This window comes from Hyperolius riggenbachi, chromosome 11 (assembly GCF_040937935.1).
Source record: "Hyperolius riggenbachi isolate aHypRig1 chromosome 11, aHypRig1.pri, whole genome shotgun sequence".
In the NCBI taxonomy this organism is placed as follows: domain Eukaryota; kingdom Metazoa; phylum Chordata; class Amphibia; order Anura; family Hyperoliidae; genus Hyperolius; species Hyperolius riggenbachi.
The window spans coordinates 102,116,960-102,122,959 of NC_090656.1; the positions used below are offsets into that span (position 1 = coordinate 102,116,960).

At 39.1% G+C, this 6,000-nt stretch overlaps 1 long non-coding RNA gene across 1 annotated transcript in view; it reads right to left on the reverse strand.

The window, feature by feature from the left end:
• The window catches only part of LOC137539034 (uncharacterized), a 139,317-nt gene extending 135,368 nt beyond the window's left edge, over positions 1-3,949 (reverse strand). The window contains exon 1 of the long non-coding RNA XR_011024918.1: positions 3,821-3,949. This is a non-coding gene — a long non-coding RNA (uncharacterized lncRNA). The remainder of the gene's footprint in view (positions 1-3,820) is intronic.
• Between the last annotated feature and the right edge of the window lie 2,051 nt (positions 3,950-6,000).

Consider the following 6,000-nt stretch of genomic DNA (forward strand, 5'->3'; position numbering starts at 1 on the left):
CATGCGAATTGGTTCGCCGGTGAAACGTTCGGGCCATCTCTAGTGCAGGGAAGTACCGGCCACTAACCCTTAGTGCCACATGTATTATGCTGTGGTTTACCAGCAATGCATGCGTTAGCGTAGTAACCCACATGGCGCTAACTAATGCACATGGGCTTACCTAAGGAGAGGGAAGGCTCTGGGTCCTATAGAGCCTTCCCCCTCCTCTCCAGGTCCCCTCATTGCAACAGCAGCTCCTCTATTTGAATACCCCCTTGCGGGGGACTTCGGAAGTCTTCTGGAGCAGAGTCCTTCTGAAGACAGGCGGCTCCATACTGTGAGTATGCAAGAGAGGACGCTCACAAGTGCACAGTATGGAGCTGCCCGACTTCGGGAGCACTCCGAAAGACTTTACAAAGCCTCCTTCGGTGGTGGAGTGAGAAGTATTTGATCAAATTGGTTGAATACTGCTACCGGGGAGTAAGCGCTGGAACGGGGACCAAGAAAGGAGTGGGCAGGCCCAGAGCCTTCCCTCTCCTTAGGTAAGTATCTAGCTGCTTTTTTTTTTTTTTTTAATAATTCCTATTCACTTTAGAGTCTTGAAAATTACAGCATATATTTAATTTTTAGATTAAAAATGTACTTTTTTTGCTCAATTAAGACAACGCTTGCACATAAAATTCCCCTATTCAGAAATATTATATATATATATATATATATATATATATATATATATATATATATATATATATACACACATACATTTATAGGAGACTAATGTACTAGGATTGTAGTCAGAATCAGTAGTACAGCATTGCAGCTCCAGCTCGGAAATCCATATTTCCTGATATGTCTATCCAGGGAAGCCACGTGTTCAAAGACATCTATGGCATCTGAAAGAATGACCTAGATTCTCTTAAGAATCATAGTTCTTTTTACTCTTTGAAGTTCATCTGTTGATAAAAGTTTTTAGTTCCACTGTTTGACCAGATGTGATCTGACAACCATCACTATGTGTTGGGCCAGTCTGCGTGAGGGGATATCCAGTCCATTTGGTTTACCATCAAAAAAGTAAGGAAATAAGATATTTAAGAAAGAGAGCTCAGAGAACTTGTGATATGAAATGTAAAACTTTTCTCCAAACCCACCTTATGTGGGCAATGTCCCCTGTTGCTTGACAACTTTTGTACCATAAAGGAGAGAAGTTTGAATTGGCCTTGTTCAAGTGAGCTGAGGTATAATAAGCCCCACAGAGAAGTTTGACTGAAGTTTCTATAAAGGAGAAATAACAGCTGCCCTTAGCAACAATGTCTTCATCTTTGCAGTAAGAGTTTAAATTCAAGCTCAGCTTTTTAAATATGTCATTACTTTGAGTTTATTTATATTGCTAAAGATGTTCAGTCAGGAATATTAGTAAGCCATCAGACCTTCAATTAGGGGAGTGTTAGTTCATCAAGCCTAACAGTTTAGCATTTATAGGTGAGAGGAGATAACAGATTAACGGGTAACAGGGGATTAGAAACCAAAATTCTAGGTTTCTCTTTCTTACATGTGCATTAACCACTTAACTCCTTGCCGACCACTCCACTCCAATTGGCGTGAATGTGCCGGGACCCCCAGGACTGCTCCACGCCGATTGGCGTGAATGGCTTGGAAGGCAGAGATCCGCTCCGCCTTCAGTCTCCCAGTGGTGATCGCTGCTCGGAGATGGTTAGACAGCAAAACCGTCATCTATAAACATTGTACAGCACTGTGATCTGCAGCAGCGCTGGTTACTCAGCACTCTAACAATAACACTGGCTGTAGCCTGTCTGTGATTGCAAGCAAATGTAATCAACCTTATTGGAAGCACACATTAGAATCAGAATCATATTATTTGAACAGGGGTTGTACCCGGAATTATTTTTGGCACTTACAGGGTCGGTGATGGTACAGTAGATGAATATTCAGTATAAAGATTGCATATAGGATAAAGCATATAACATAAAGTAGAATATATATATATAGAGTATATGTAGAAATAGAAATAGACATATACCAGAGGAACAAAGCAGAGACAGACCAGTGGCACTCAACTGCTCTGCTGTGTTTCAAATACCCCAATTGTGTCCATACATAAGATAGCACAGAAAGAGAGGAAGAGCGGAAGATATAAGAGAAACAAAAGAAGGAAAGATTAAGGAGAGAGAGACAGAATCCTGGTGTTGCAGTGGAGATGGTGGTCTACCAGCTGGTAGCTTGGTCAGGTCCCCTGTGGGCTTCAGAAATTGCCTTGCTGGGAGTGTTAGAGCAAGTGTTCTATCCTCCTCCATACCCAACAGGTTACACTGAGTTTTTATTTCCATGGTAACTATTTTCAGATACTACTTAACACCCATAATGGCCCAGGCAAAGAGATGCACAACTGTTTTGTGCCTGGCTGTTGTCTTCATGGATGAACTCACTAGAACCATCATAAAGCATTTTTTTCTCATTAACAGTATACTGCTGTGTTACTGTTGCCACTTAATTACTTTATTCTTCATGCACAGACAAATCAACAGGCACTTTAGATCATCAGCTGAAACAGTCGTTCACAGTTGTCTCTGGTGATAAACACAAAAAGAGATGGTACCCTAACATTGCAGCGTATTCATCAGAGATCCACAGATTTGGATAATGCTTATTCAGCTATTGCTATAAATCTGCAGCAGGATGCCTCCAACTTTTCCTTCCTCCACCCCGATTCATAAAATGAAAAAACAAAACCCAGCACCTCTGTACACTATTTGCAGGTAAACTGCCAACTAAATTGATTAGGACAGATTATTTCAGTCAACATTTATCTACAGCCTGCATACCCTAAAGGTGGCCAACCAGAATGTTCAGTTTACCAATGTTTGTTCTATAAATATTACTGAGTGCATAAAGAAATCTTTTTTTTAAAATAATTATTTTTTAGCCATGGTGAAAATGGATGATGATGATGGTGGATCAATTTGTGTGTGTGTGTGTGTTTGTATGTGTGTGTGCTTTGGGGGAAGGGGGGGGGATGAATACTACATGATGGACTGGTTTGATTTTTTTTTAACTATACAATTAATCAAGAATTTTGATGGACCTAATCTAATGTTGATGGACAGATCTTAAAAAAAAAATGTATGGTGTATGCCCAACATAAGACTTCAGCATACACTTGTTGCTAGTATGCTGAACTCTGCTGTCATAGAGGAATATGTAGCCCTGAACTGATGTAACACTGTGGCCAGAGATACACTGGTGGAGTTGTGTTTCTCTACAAAACTGATTGCCAATTAATTTATTGAACAAAAATCAGAAATCACCCACATCCAGCATAGGATTAAAAAAACACTCTGTATTCTCTTGTTACCAACCTAACTCTATAAAACAATAAAACTCAAACAAACACCACATTGGGATAAATAACATCTTTCACTACGTGATATGGACTGAAGAGTAATGATTGGTCTGTGGCCCATAACGAGATGCAAACAGCACAGACACACTCATTTCATAATTGGTTCGGCAGTAAGGCCACTGATAATATTGCCAAGTGTGGAAAAAAACCTTATACAATATATTAATTCAGGCTTCCCCAGAAAGTTCTCACCCACCATAGTCAAACAAATACATGATGGGGAAAATACACAATGGTAAACACGGCACTTGTCATTTAAATGCTGTCCATTCAAGTGAATGGACAGCTGCTGGCACTATAGTTTACTTCGTTTGTGGAAAACAAAAGTTTGCTTTCTTAAAACAGTAGCAAAAAAGTTTCTGTACCGTGTTAGCCAAACAAATTATATTTGTAGAAAAAGCAACATTTTGTAAAAGAGAATACCTTTTAATGGCTAACTGATAGAGTTAAATTATGCAAGCTTTCTGGGATCTAGTCCCCTTCTTCAGGCATATTTCCAGATGTTAGCTGAAGTAAAACACTGATGCAGGTAAATAGTAAACACAAAGATGACAGTTGTGCTGGTTACTGTTTATCCGTTAGGTGTCAGGTGATCAGCAGGCTGGAGCCAGTGAGTTAGTGCAACCATACATGAAATTCAGCAGGTTTTTGAAGATAATGAAGCCACATCAATCATGTTACATAAGGAGTCATGAATCCTGTTCCACAATTTAAACCTTCTGTTAAAGCGTTATTGTTAACATAAAAATCAAATTTCAACAGCAACTGGTCTGAGTGTATTAGGTGATAAAGATGCTAATCCTGCATTCAAAACTTTTTTCTGCTGTTATGGTTTGGAGTTATTACATTTTTGAAGTTACCCTTCAGAACAAGTACTTTTAGATATTGCATGCTGTGTCCTGGTTCACAGAAGTGTTGGCCCACTGGTGTGTCCATTTTACCCTCATTGATTTTAAAGCGGTGATGGTTCATTCTTGTACGCAGTTTTTGTCCTGTTTCTCCTATATAGATTCTTCTTGAGGGGCATTTCATGCAGCGTATCATGTATACAACATTGGATGACTCACAGGAAAATTGGTCTTGTATCTGATGATATTTCTGTGAGTTTGGTATTTGTATTTGGCTTTCGCCCAAAATATAAGGGCAGGTCTCACACCTTGTGTTATTGCAGGGTAATGTGCCTGGAGTTTCTGGTGTAGATAATGCACTTCTGATAATCATTTGTCTCAAATTGGGAGGTTGTCTGAAAGCAAGCAGTAATAAATCATAAAAAACTTCCTTCAGGCGTTTGTCTTTGTGGAGTATCGGTTGTAGGGCTTTCGATATCTTCCTCAGTGTCTTTAATTTTGGGTTGTAGGTTACCACAATTGGCATTCTGTTGTATTCAGTCTTTGGGGTGTACTTAAACAGTTCCTCTCTTGATTTTAAACTTGCTCTGTGTATTTGATCATCAACGATTTGTGCATGATATCCCTGATCTATGAATATATTACGTTGTGACATAAGTTGTCTGTCTCTGTCCTCTGAATTAGAACATATTCGGTTATACCTCAGAGCCTGGTTGTAAACAATAGATTTTTTTTGGTGTGTTCTGGGTGGAAACTCTTCCATTTTAGGTAAATATGCAGTCCGTTGGTTTACGGTATATGGATGTTTTTAAAATTCTATCTTTTATATAAATTGTGGTATCAAGGAAACTGACATGGGAGGTTGAAAAGCTGAGTGTTAACTTGATGTTCTTGTGGTACTCTGAGAAGTTTTTGTGGAATCTAATTAATTCTTCCTGTGATGCTGTCCAGATTAATAGGATATTGTCTATAAATCGGAAGTAAGCCCATGGTTTAATTTCACAAGTTGAAAGTAAGTTATCCTCTAACCTGGCCATAAATAAATTTGCATACTGGGGTAAAATAAAAAAAAAACAGAAATTATTCTTAAAACAGAAAGTATTTGCGATAATTCAGGTTGGAGTGAGCTTGAGATGTCTCCCAATGCATCACTGCTGAAATATGCAAATCAACCATTGCACTTAGAAGCTGATCACACCTCCAGTTCCGCTGGAATGCAATGATGTGTCAGCTTGTTAATTGTACAAAGCCACAATAATCCAACATGCATGCAGACTGTTTCAGACTGAATGATCCTCATCAGTGCATGTCATGGATTAATGTGGCTAATTATGGAGTAGGACATTAAACACCCAGAGGTACAGACTATCCAGCAAGCTCATGGTGAACTAGAACTCATTGGAGTGTTACAATTGTCGTTTGTGCAAATGCTGAACTCAATCCCGTGATTTCCTATCATGTCATTTTATCAGCGTCCAGGACAGACTAACCACATTGCTTCAGTTTCCCAAACACTGCCAACAGTTGTCAAATGCTTTTCTGCTCTCTAGCTTAAAACTCCTAGCAGAACTGGAAAATGTCTGGTTAATACCTCCAGATCTTACAATGGATTGCCAAGTACAAATAATTATTACCAGTATAACATTAGAAGGGGTTCTGCCTTTGGCAAAAAAGTGTTGAAAAAAGGACATTTTTTACAGTGAAGTTGGTGGTCCCTCTTAGCCTTCTTCCATCAAAAATGTTTACTCAGTCAGT